Source organism: Heloderma suspectum, chromosome 3 (assembly GCF_057233095.1).
Source record: "Heloderma suspectum isolate Gila_16-S chromosome 3, 16-S_ref, whole genome shotgun sequence".
In the NCBI taxonomy this organism is placed as follows: domain Eukaryota; kingdom Metazoa; phylum Chordata; class Lepidosauria; order Squamata; family Helodermatidae; genus Heloderma; species Heloderma suspectum.
Window position 1 is genome coordinate 138979712 of NC_139460.1, and position 13492 is coordinate 138993203.

The following is a 13492-nucleotide window of genomic DNA, read 5'->3' on the forward strand; positions in this document are numbered from 1 at the left end:
TAGGCCCATAGCAAAGTAGTTACAAGGAGGAACTTGTGGGCAGTTGTAACTGCATCGTATCCCTACAAGGCTCTACAGAGATATGCCCTTTGAAGAATATTGAATTAGTTCACTCTCTATTGTTGTTGTTTATTTGGTCAGTCGCTTCCGACCCTTTGTGACTTCATGGACCAGCCCACACCAGAGCTTCCTGTTGTTCCTGTCGACACCCCCAGCTCCCCCAAGGTTGAGTCTGTCACCTCCAGAATATCGTCCATCTTGCCCTTGGTTGGCTCCTCTTCCTTTTGCCTTCCACTTTCCCTAGCATCAGCATCTTCTCCAGGGTGTCCTTTCTTCTCATTATGTGGCCAAAGTACTTCAGTTTTGCCTTTAATATCATTCCCTCAAGTGAGCAGTCTGGCTTTATTTCCTGGAGTATGGACTGGTTTGATCTTCTTGCAGTCCAAGGCACTCTCAGAATTTTCCTCCAGCACCACAGTTCAGAAGCATCTATCTTCCTTCGCTCAGCCTTCCTTATGGTCCAGCTCTTGCAGCCATAGGTTACTACGGGGAATACCATTGCTTTAACTATGCGGACCTTTGTTGTCAGTGTGATGTCTCTGTTCTTAACTATTTTATCAAGATTTGTCATTGCTCTCCTCCCAAGAAGTAAACGTCTTCTGATTTCCTGGCTGCAGTCAGCATCTGCAGTCATCTTTGCACCAAGAAATATGAAGTCTGTCACTGCCTCCACATTTTCTCCCTCTGTTTGCCAGTTATCAATCCAGCTGGTTGCCATAATCTTGGTTTTTTTGAGGTTTAACTGCAGCCCAGCTTTTGCACTTTCTTCTTTCACCTTCGTCATAAGGTTCTTCAGCTCCTCCTTGCTTTCAGCCATCAAAGTGGTATCATCTGCATATCGGAGATTGTTAATGTTTCTTCCAGCGATTTTAACTCCATTCTTGGCTTCATCAAGCCCAGCACATCTCATGATGTGTTCTGCGTACAGGTTGAATAGGTAGGGTGAGAGTATACAACCCTGCCATACTCCTTTCCCAACCTTAAACCAGTCCGTTGTTCCATGGTCTGTTCTTAACATTGCTACTTGGTCATTATACAGCTTCCTCAGGAGGCAGACAAGATGACATGGTATCCCCATACCACCAAGAACATGCCACAATTTTTTATGATCCACACAGTCAAAGGCTTTAGAATAGTCAATAAAACAGAAAGAGATGTTTTTCTGAAACTCCCTGGCTTTCTCCATTATCCAGCAGATATTGGCAATTTAGTCTCTAGTCCCTCTGCCTTTTCTAAACCCAGCTTGTACATCTGGCAATTCTCATTCCATGAATTGCTGGAGTCTACCTTGCAAGATCTTGCGCATTACCTTACTGGCATGTGAAATAAGTGCCACTGTTGGATAGTTTGAACATTCTTTGGTGCTTCCCTTTTTTGGTATGGGGATATAAATTGATTTTTTCCAATCTGGTGGCCATTCTTGTGTTTTCCAAATTTGCTGGCATATGGTATGCATCACCTTGACAGCATCATCTTGCAAGATTTTAAACAGTTCAGCTGGGATACTATCGTCTCCTGCTGCCTTGTTATTAGCAATGCTTCTTAAGGCTCATTCAACCTCACTCTTCAGGATGTCTGGCTCTAGCTCACTGACCACACTGTCAAATCTATCCCCAATATTATTATCCTTCCTATACAGATCTTCCGTATATTCTTGCCGCCTTTTCTTGATCTCTTCTGATTCTGTAGGTCCTTGCCATCTTTGTTTTTGATCATACCCATTTTTGCCTGGAATTTACCTCCATTGTTTCTAATTGTCTGGAAGAGGTCTCTTGTCCTTCCTTTTCTATTATCTTCTTCCACTTCCGCACATTGCTTGTTTAAAAACAATTCCTTATCTCTTCTGGCTAACCTCTGGAATTTTTCATTTAATTGGGCATATCTCCCTCTATAACTGTTGCCTTTTGCTTTCCTTCTTTCTTGGGCTACTTCCAGTGTCTCAGCAGACAGCCATCTTGTCTTCTTGGTTTTCTTTTTCTTTGGGACGGTTTTTGTTGCCGCCTCCTGAACAATGTTGTGAACTTCTGTCCATAGTTCTTCCGGGACCCTATCTACTAAATCTAGTCCCTTAAATCTATTCTTCACCTCCACTGCATATTCATTAGGAATATTAGCGAGCTCATGTCTAACTTATCAGTGGGTCTTCCCTATTCTCTTTAGTCTGATTCTAAATTGTGCAATAAGAAGTTTGTGATCTGAACTACAATCAGCTCCAGGTCTTGTTTTTACTGACTGCATAGATGTCCGCCACCTTTGGCTACAAAGGATGTAGTCAATCTGATTTCAGTGTCGACCATCTGGTGAAGTCCATGTAGAAAGTCGTCTCTTAGGTTGTTGGAAGAGAGTGTTTGTTATGCACAGTGAGTTGTCTTGGCAAAATTCTATTAGCCTATGTCCTGCTTCATATTGTTCTCCCAGACCATGCTTGCCTGTAATTCCTGGTGTCGTTTGACTACCCACCTTAGCATTCCAGTCTCCTGTAATGTAAATAACATCTCTTTTTGGCATATTATCCAGTAGGTGCTGCAGATCCTCATAGAACTGATCTATTTCTGCTTCTTCAGCATCTGTGGTTGGGGCGTATATTTGGATCACTGTGATGTTAAATGGCTTACCCTGAATTCGAACTGAGATCATTCTGTTATTTTTTGGATTGTATCCAAGCACTGCTTTAGCCACTTCATTATTAATTATGAAGGCTACTCCATTTCTTCTGTGGTCCTCTTGTCCACAGTAGTAGATGTGGTGGTCATCTGATGTGAAGTGGCCCATTCCAGTCCATTTCAGTTCACTGACACCCAAAATGTCTATATTTAATCTTGACATCTCCCCAATAACCACATCCAATTTGCCCTGGCTCATAGATCTTACATTTCAGGTTCCTATGGTGTGTTGATCTTTAGAACATTGGATTCGTCGTTCACCACCAGCACCATCAGCCACTAGCCGTTCTTTCCGCTTTGTGCTAGCTGCGACATCACATCTGGGGCTAGTTGAACTTATCCTCTGTTCCTCCCCAGTAGCATTTTGACCATCTTCTGACCTGGGAGTCCCATCTTCCGATGGTATACCGACATATCCCTGGTTGTACTGATCCATTTAGTTTTCATGGCAAGAATACTGGGGTGGGTTGCCATTTCCTTCCCCAGGGATCGTATTTAGTCTGACCTCTCTGCCATGACCTTCCTGTCTTGGGTGTCCCTTCACGGTTTAGCTCATGGCATCATTGAGGTGCTCAAGCTCCAGCACCATGACAAGGTAATGATCTCCTTTTCTGGAGTCACTCTCTATTAGAGATCTGAAATGTCAGAGATGTTAAGCTTAAGCTTATGTGTGAACCTGCCCATCCACTAAGAGCAACTTTGGAGACCCTTTTGCAGAGGCTCCCTCCACATGCACTTCCAGAGGGTTAGGCAAGTGGGGACTGGATATAAGACCTTTTTCAAGTTTGGCCCTGGCTATGCACTGCCCTCCCCTTCATGGATCACTGCCTTGTTGTGGCGAAGGGGCTTGCGTAACTCAGTGAAGTCATAAGCTATGCCGTGCAGGGCCACCCAAGACGGACAGGTCATGGCAGAGAGTTCTGACAAAATGTGGTCCACTGGAGAAGGAAATGGCAACCCACTCCAGTATTCTTGCCAAGAAAACCCCATGGAACGTATCACAAGGCTAAAAGATATGACGCCGGAAGATGAGCCCCTCAGGTCGGAAGGTGTCCAATATGCTACTGGGGAAGAGCAGAGGGTATTTCCAAGTAGCGCCAGAAAGAGTGAAGCGGCTGGGCCAAACCCGAAAGGACACTCAGCTGTGGATGTGTCTGGTGGTGAAAAGAAAATCCGATGCTGTAAAGAACAATATTGTTTAGGAACCTGGAATGTCAGATCAATGAATCAAGGTAAGCTGGAGGTGGTCAAACATGAGATGGCAAGATTGAACATCGACATCTTGGGAATCAGCGAACTAAAATGGACAGGCATGGGCGAATTTAATTCAGGTGACTATCATATCTACTATTGTGGGCAAGAATCCCTTAGAAGAAATGGAGTAGCACTCATAGTCAACAAAAGGGTGGGAAAAGCAGTACTGGGGTACAATCTCAAAAACGATAGAATGATCTCAGTACGAATCCAAGGCAAACCATTCAACATCACAGTAATTCAAGTCTATGCCCCAACCACGGAGGCCGAAGAAGCTGAGGTTGATCGGTTCTATGAAGACCTACAACACCTTCTAGAAATAACACCAAAAAAAGATGTCCTCTTCATCATAGGGGATTGGAATGCTAAAGTAGGAAGTCAAGAAATCACCGGGATAACAGGCAGGCATGGCCTTGGTGTACAAAATGAAGCAGGACAAAAGCTAATAGAGTTTTGCCAAGAGAACATGCTGATCATAGCAAACACTCTTTTCCAACAGCACAAGAGGCGACTCTACACATGGACATCACCAGATGGTCAATATCGAAATCAGATTGATTATGTCCTTTGCAGCCAAAGATGGAGAAGCTCCATACAGTCAGTCAAAACAAGACCTGGAGCTGACTGTGGCTCAGATCATGAGCTGCTTCTTGCAAAATTTCGGCTTAAATTGAAGAACGTCGGGAAAACCACTAAACCGTTCAGGTATGACCTAAATCATATCCCTGATGAATATACAGTGGAGGTGAGGAATAGATTTCAGGGATTAGACCTGATAGACAGAGTGCCTGAGGAACTATGGACGGAGGTCCGTAACATTGTTCAGGAGGCAGCAACGAAATCCATCCCAAAGAAAAAGAAATGCAAGAAAGCCAAGTGGCTGTCTGATGAGGCTTTACAAGTAGCTGAGGAAAGAAGGGAAGCGAAAAGCAAGGGAGAAAAGGGAAGACATACCCAACTGAATGCAGAGTTCCAGAGAATAGCAAGGAGAGACAAGAAGGCCTTCTTAAATGAACAATGCAAAGAAATCGAGGAAAACAACAGAATGGGAAAGACTAGAGATCTCTTCAAGAAAATTGGAGATCTCAAGGGAACGTTTTGTGCAAAGACGGGCATGATAAAGGACAAAGAAGGCAGGGACCTAACAGAAGCAGAGGAGATTAAGAAGAGGTGGCAAGAATACACAGAAGAACTATACAGGAAAGATCTGAATGTCCCTGATAGCCATGATAGTGCGGTCACTGAACTTGAGCCGGACATCCTCGAGAGTGAAGTCAAGTGGGCCTTAGGAAGCATTAGTAACAACAAAGCTAGCGGAGATGACAGTATTCCAGCCGAGCTATTTAAAATCCTAAAAGATGATGCTGTTAAAGTGCTGCATTCAATATGCCAACAAATCTGGAACACTCAACAGTGGCCACAAGACTGGAAAAGGTCAGTTTACATTCCAATTCCAAAGAAGGGCAACGCCAAAGAGTGTTCAAACTACCGCACAATTGCGCTCATTTCACATGCCAGCAAGGTGATGCTCAAAATCCTACAAGCTAGGCTTCAGCAGTATGCGAACCGAGAACTACCGGAAGTACAAGCTGGGTTTAGAAGAGGCAGAGGAACTAGAGATCAAATCGCCAACATTCGCTGCATCATGGAGAAAGCAAGAGAATTCCAGAAAAACATCTATTTCTGCTTCATTGACTACGCTAAAGCCTTTGATTGTGTGGATCACAACAAACTGTGGCAAATTCTTAAAGTGATGGGAGTACCAGACCACCTTACCTGTCTCCTGAGAAACCTGTACGAGGGTCAAGAAGCAACAGTAAGAACCAGACATGGAACAACCGAGTGGTTCAAAATTGGGAAAGGAGTACGACAAGGCTGCATATTGTCACCCTGCTTATTTAACTTATATGCAGAGTACATCATGAGAAATGCCGGGTTGGATGAATCAGAGGTCGGAATTAAGATTGCTGGGAGAATTATCAACAACCTCCGATATGCAGACGATACCACCCTAATGGCAGAAAGCGAAGAGGATCTCAAGAGCCTCTTGTTGAGGGTGAAAGAGGAGAGTGCAAAAGCTGGTTTGAAACTCAACATTAAAAAAACGAAGATCATGGCATCTGGCCCCATCACTTCCTGGCGTATAGAAGGGGAAGAAATGGAAGCAGTGACAGATTTTACTTTCTTGGGCTCCAAGATCACCGCAGACGGTGACTGTAGCCATGAAATTAAAAGACGCTTGCTCCTTGGGAGGAAAGCTATGGCCAACCTAGACAGCATAGTAAGAAGCAGAGACATCACCTTGCCGACAAAGGTCCGTCTAATCAAAGCTATGGTTTTCCCAGTAGTAATGTATGGCTGTGAGAGCTGGACTATAAGGAAGGCTGAGCGCCGAAGAATTGATGCTTTCGAACTGTGGTGCTGGAGAAGACTCTTACGAGTCCCCTGGACTGCAAGGAGGTCAAATCAGTCAATCCTAAAGGAAATCAACCCTGAGTGCTCATTGGAAGGACAGATAATGAAGCTGAAGCTCCAATATTTTGGCCACCTAATGCGAAGAGAAAACTCTCTGGAAAAGACCCTGATGCTGGGAAAGACTGAAGGCAAAAGGAGAAGGGGACGGCAGAGGATGAGATGGCTAGATAGCATCACGGATGCAATGAATATGAACTTGAGCACGCTCCGGGAGAGAGCGCAGGACAGGAAGGCCTGGCGTGCTATGGTCCATGGGGTCACGAAGAGTCGGACACGACTGAACGACTGAACAACAACAACATGCACTGCCCTCTCTAGTATTGCTCATCTGTCACCCAATGAGTTGCGTTTTAGGCACCCAATCAAATTTGTTTTATTTACCCAAGCTTTTGCTAAATAATAGATGTGTTTTCACTGCAGTTATTGCTGTTTTACATGCCGATTTTATTGGCTGCATTTTGGGGTTATGTTTTAGTTTATTTGTTAATCTTAGTTGTTTTCTTTTGTTTAAATTCTTTAAGCTGAAAGGCAGGGAAGAAGTATATAAAACAAATGATCAATACATATACAATAAAATAAACATTTTTATAACTGCCAGTGTTGTCATCAAATGAAATAATGAGAACAGTCATCATAAGCAACTAGAGTTAGAGTTCCAGAATTTTTCTCCTCCTGTGAGCTAGTGAACTAAATTAATTGTGGTATGTCAGAAAGGCTCAGAAAGGTTTTGAGAACCGCCCAGAGAGCTTTGGCTATGGGGTGGTATAAAAATATAATAAATGAAAATGAATGAATATCACATTTAAATTTTAAAGATTCAGAATTGTATGCACTAGTGTTTTATGCACCTGTGTTTCCAAATGAAACACAGGTGCATAAAATCTTTGAATCTCTATCCATATGAAACTTATCTGTATTTTATAATCTTCAGAATAGACCCTAGATAAACTATGGAATGCATTATCTTGGGCAAGGCATAGCTGCCCTTTTATGGTGTTGTTTGTGTGTGTATATTATGTGGTTAGGATATTTTGCCTCAATATGCATTATGTTAGACTTACTTACATTGATTTGCCATTTGTTGCCCATTCACCCAGTTCAGGTAGATCCTTTTGGAGTTTTCACAGTCCATTTAGATTTTCACCATGCTGAATAATTTGGTCTCATCTGTCAACCTGGCCACTTGACAGCTTGCCGAAAGCCCAGATCAATTATGAACAAGTTAAATAGCACTGGCCCCACTACAGATTCTTGGAAAGAAGTGGAGCCCACTTCTTACTTTCTGCTATTGCGAGAAGTGGCTATTTATTCTAGCCTTTTGCTTCCTATTGTTTAACCAGTTACTAATCCATTAGAGGATCCTTTCCTCTTATCCCATGACTGCTAGATTTACTTAGGTAAGGGACTTTTTCAAAAGCTTTTTGGAAGTCCAGGAATATAATGTCTACACTCGTATCCCTATGTCTGCAGACACCCTCAATGAATGTCAAAAAGTTGGTGAGGCAGGACTTCCATTTTTGAGAAACCATGCTGATTTTTACTCAGCAAGACTTGTTCTATATGCTTGGTCATTTTGAGTTTAATAATGATTTCCACCAATTTACCTGAAGCAACTGGCCTGTAACTTCCAGGATTCCTCCTAGATCCTTTCCTTAAAAACTAGCATTACATTGGCTATTTTTCAATCCTATGATATGGAAGCTGATTTTAGTGATTTTGTTTATTTTTGTTAAAAGACCATCAGTATTATATCTGAATTCTTTAAGAACTTGTGGGTGGAAGCCATCTGGACCCAGTGACTTGTTAATTTTTAATGTTTCAGTAAACCCTAGAGCCTAATGTCTTGTCACCTCTATTTTGGCTCAGTTCTTCAGACACTGCTCCTGAAAAATTGTCCTTTAACACTCTTTTGTTGATCCAACCACCTCTCTGGCTGCCTTCCTCCTTCTGACACAGTTAAAGAAAATGTTATTGTTGGTCTCAATGTTTTTACCCATATGCTACTTAGACCTTTTCTTTGCCTGCCTTATTGTCAACTTACATTTGTTTTGTCAGAGTTTGTGCTCCTTTCTATTTTCATTTGGGCAAGACTTCCATTTTCCAAAGGAAGCCTTCTTGCATTTTATAGCTTCCTTGACTCTGCTCATTAAACATACTTGGATTTGTTAGTGCCTTTTCTGGTCTGTAGTATACATTCTAACTGAGTTTTTCTTATCAAGGTTTAAATAACTTCCAAGCATCCTGAAGACATTAAATCCTCAACATGTGCCCAGATTCTGAAGAATCTGCCCAAAAGATGATTGAACACAGGCACATTATAATTATAATCTAATCTGGATATTTATTGCATTATTCACAAGACCAGTTCAGTGTGGGCAAATCCACTAAAAGCACAATTCTATATGTGTCTAATCAGAACTAAGTCCCATTGAGTTCAATGGGGCTTACTGCCAGGTAAGAGGTTGTAGGATTGCAGCCTAACAGCACAATCATATGCATGTCCACTCAGAAGTAAGTCCCTTTGAGTTCAATGGGGTTTACTCTTTGGAAAGTGGGTATAGGATTGCAGCTTAAACCTGTTTTTATTGACTTCTACCTGGGGCCTTATTGAACTATGAACCTGGAACATCAGGAGGCACAATTGCATGGTTACTGTCAAAGGATCTTTCTTGACCCTTTGTTCCTTTGAGTGACATGCTGCACAGGAGAAAGGGAGATGAAGACTGCTTCCACATGCATGACTGTGGGACCACAAAGTGTGAAAGTGGGCAGCATCAAGTCCCTTACATCCGAATATGCATTATACTGCAGTGGCTTCACCCCGGTGGAGGTTGGTGGCTCCTATGTCAGTGGGGCAGTGGATCTGCTCAGGATTTCAGTCAGAACCCGCAAAAATCCCAAAGGAGCTATCCAAGGTGCTGGGCCCATTTTGGAGATAGGTTTCAGTACTTTGGATAGCTCCTTTAGAGTTCTGACTGGTTCTGACTGAAACCCAGAGCAGATTCACTGTCCCACTGACATAGGAGCCACCAACTTCCACTGTTTTACTCTTAAAGGCAGCCTTTTTTTAAAGAAAGAAAGAGAGAAATACAGATAAAAATATCCAGATGCAGATCCATATTTAGACTATGTGATTGTTTCCCATTTCAGCAAGGGTGTTTGCATGCCCAGACACCTAGCTTCATGCACGAATGCTCTCCTTTACTGCTTTGTCCTCTGCTTCCAGTTCCAGCTTGTGTGATGAACCCCCCCCCCATGTACACACAAAGCATGGAGACGTGCCCAGTTTGCATGATCACAGAGGGGAAATAAGCCATGGTGGTTTATTCTCACCCCCCACCCACGTGTTGGTTGTGTGCCAGGGGGATTTGCATAAACACCCTCAGCAGCACAGCCTGTCGTGTCGTATGAACCCAGCCAGGGTGGGTTGTTGCCATAGGTAACAAGCCACCCAGAACCCTGCAACAGCCCATGGGTTCTCAGTGGCTTGTTACCCACAGCAACAAGCCACTCTGGCTGGGTTCACACAACACAACAAGCTGTGCTGCCGAGGATAGTTATGTAAATCCCCCCGGCATGCATGTGTGGGGTGGGGGGAAATAAGCCACCATGGCTTATTTCCCCTCCATGATCATGTGAACCTGGTATTATCTCAGGTACGTAAGCATTAAATATGATTTTAAAATGATCAGCCCTGTGGACCACTTATTTCAATTCAAAAATAGTTAAGCTTCTAAGATAACAGGATTCCTCCATATATCATATCTTTCACTTCTGGCTTGCAAAGCTATGTTTCATTGAATTTTTAAAAATCTTCTTTTATCTTGCGGTGAGATTAGCTCTCATTGCAGTAGTAACAGGAATTGTCTTCAGCTATGTTAACTACATTGAGGTTTAAATAGAATATAATTTTGAAATCTTTCTACCTTTGGCTGAGAAAATCGGTGCTTAGCAATTGGCAAATCCTGTTCTACTCCCGCTGAATAAATTGGGGCTTGAAGTTGCAACCTGTTGTCTGAGGTCTTTAAGCATACCCTCGGTCCTTTTGCTGTTACCCAGGCATTTGGAACACTCCCATCAGTGTACCTGCTGAGTGCACAGTCGTCCATTATGTCCGTGATCTATTTCCTGTACAATGAAATATCAGTGAATACCTCAAATGGAAACCAAAGTATATATTAAAATTTCACCAGAGGGTTGCTAAAATACAAAAAGCATGTTCGCAAAGGCAAATAAAAGGGTAACAAGCAAGTTATTTTGCACTGTGGTCCTGTGGTTATATTGATAGTTGCACCGGCCGTTGGCCTGGGTAATGTACAATGGCACAAAAGAGACATTGGCACAAATATCAAAACATAATATACATACGCAGCCCCAAGTACAGAATATTCAAACTGTCTGCATACAGTTCTGCAGCTCTTTACTTGGTTTTCTCAGCTAACAAGGCAAACAGTGCGACAGATCCACAATTGCATGGAAAAGAAGCCTTACGAAATTAAACCCAGAACGTGAAATGCATTGGATAGTATTTCCAGGCAATTCTGTTTAGAGTCCAACAATCTACAGAACAGAGGTGGCCCTACCATTAGGTAGAGTGAAACAGTTGCCTCAGGTGGCAGATGCCGGGAGGCAACAGCAGGATATTGGAGGAGAGACCTGTGTGCTATGTGGCTAGCTCCATGCCCCTGCTGTCTTCAGGTGCAGTGGAGGACACTGTTCCATTGTCAGCATCGTCAGTGTTGAAGACAGATTCATAGGCCAGTCCACTTGGCTTTTGTACATGGAATGGGAGGGAGCACATCTTGTTCTTTGTCTCCAACAGCAAAATGTATTGGGCCAGCTTTCCCCCAACCTGGTGCTTTCTAGATGTGCTTTCTACAACCCCATCATCCCCAGCCAGTATGGCTATTGGGGATGCTGGAAGTTGTGGTCCAATACATTTGGAGGGCACCAAGTTGGGGAAAGCTGGTGTAGGGGATCTAAGTGTATTTTATGAAGGTATTGTTTCTGTGACAGGGGTGCTGCATTCCTCCAGCAATCAAACAAAAATACAGTAGAGACACTCAAATAAATTCAATTTTCATTTCAGTGGATGTGTCAGATGCAGTTTGTCATTGGGACATAGTCTGTGGTAGACCACATATTTTGCATGCACAAACTCCCTGATTCCAGAGCCTACCCATGGATGGAGTTGGATGAGTCCAACCCCATCCCATTCAAAATATATATTCTGGTTGAAGTCTCCGGCAACCCCGCCCCCCCTAATAAGAACCACACAACATTTGGGTTCATAGTTAATCATTACTGTGTTAGATCTCAGTAGGAACATATCTTAGAAAATAGTAGTCAAGTCAGCATTTTATAGACAGCACCTGGATTATGAGGGAGAAAGATATTCCTTAACTCAAAATGGATTGCTTAAAAAGAAAGGAAAGGAAAGCTAATTTGTTGGCTGTGAGTTAATTGCAAAGGGTTACTTTATGAGCTTGTGGTTTTTTGCTTGGGGTGACAGAAGTCTGTAAACACCAAGAGCTCTAGAATCTTGGCAGGGAGAGCCTTCCTCTATCCTGCCTGGATATGAGGCAGGAATAAGCATTTTTAGGTCACCTGAGTTTCAGTACAGAATCTCAACAGCACTGCATGAGCAGAGCATCCTTCTTTAATTGCTCGTGCATTTTTAACCCTTTAAATACCCAGAGCTAGCCCCAGATATTTTAGAGGGAGGGAAAAAACAAACCAGATTATACCTGCCTCTTCCCGGTAATGATATCTTAGGGGTTAAAAAAAAGCCACAGTGAAAATGTAAGACAAATAAGTATTAAATGATCAGATTCATTTTACAAAGACAAGAAGGAAGTCAGTCAATCAATACATCTTTAAAAATGACAGCTAAGATTTGGTAGCAGCCCAGTGAGTAGCTGCAGGGATCTACAGTGCAATATTACGTATGCTTATTCAGTGACCAGCTCCACCCTGTTCATAGGATTGCAGTCTTAGACACTGTAGTGTTGCTGAAGCTAAGAAGGAATAGATGGGTGACCACTATCCTTTCCATGTTGGAGCAGCATAAGTATATAAAACATACTAATACCCCAGTTCAGTATTTGCTATACCTGGATGATGAATGCTCAGGGCAGGCAATATAGGTCTGAGGTTCTCCAAAGCAGTTAGAAACTCAAAGCTAGGGACTACATACATTTACCTGATACTCAGGGGAAAAGTTGTACAATATTAATTGAAAGGAAGAGCCTGGCCTTTGAGGGCATAGAGCAGGGGTGGGCAGCTCGAGGTGTCTGGGCCTACAACTCCCATGATCCCTCACAGTTGGCTACGCTGGCTAGGGCTGATAGGAGTTTTAGGCCAAAACATCTCAAGGGACACATATTGCCCACCCCTGGCACAGAGAGAAGGGTACAGGTGAACCTATTGTGTGTGTGTGTGTGTGTGTGTGTGTGTAAGGCTCAGAAGCACTCTTATGTGACCAGGGGTTGTAATCTCCACAGGTGACACTAAATATTAAGGGCGTACTGAAATCTTAAGAACATAAAAAGAGCTCTGTCCAGCATTCTGTTCACACAGGAGTCAACCAGCTTTCAACCAGGAACCCACAAGCAGGACATGAGTGCAATAGTGCCCTCCCACCCATGTTCCCCAGCAACTGGTGTACATAGGCATACCGCCTCTGGTACTGGAGGTAGCAAATAGCCCTCAAGCATAGTAGCCATTGATAGCCTTCTCCTCCCGGAATGTGTCTAATCCCCTTTTAAAGCCATCCAGCTTGGTGGCCATCACTACATCTTGTGGTAGTGAATTCCATAGTTTAACCATGTGCTGTGTGAAGAATTGCTTCCTTTTATCTGTCCTGAATCTCCCACCAATCAGCTTCATGGGATGATCTTGGGTTCTAGTATTATGAAAGAGGGAGAAAAAATGTCTCCCTATCCACATTCTCCATACCATGCATAATTCTGTAGACCTCTATCATGTCTCCCCTTACCCTCCTTTTCCCCAGGCTAAACAATCCCTGCTGTTGTAACCTT

General features: G+C 43.1%; 1 protein-coding gene across 3 annotated transcripts in view; it reads right to left on the minus strand.

The window, feature by feature from the left end:
* CLYBL (citramalyl-CoA lyase) overlaps positions 1-13492 on the minus strand; it is a 344460-nt gene that overhangs the window by 27816 nt on the left and 303152 nt on the right. The window lies entirely within an intron of this gene.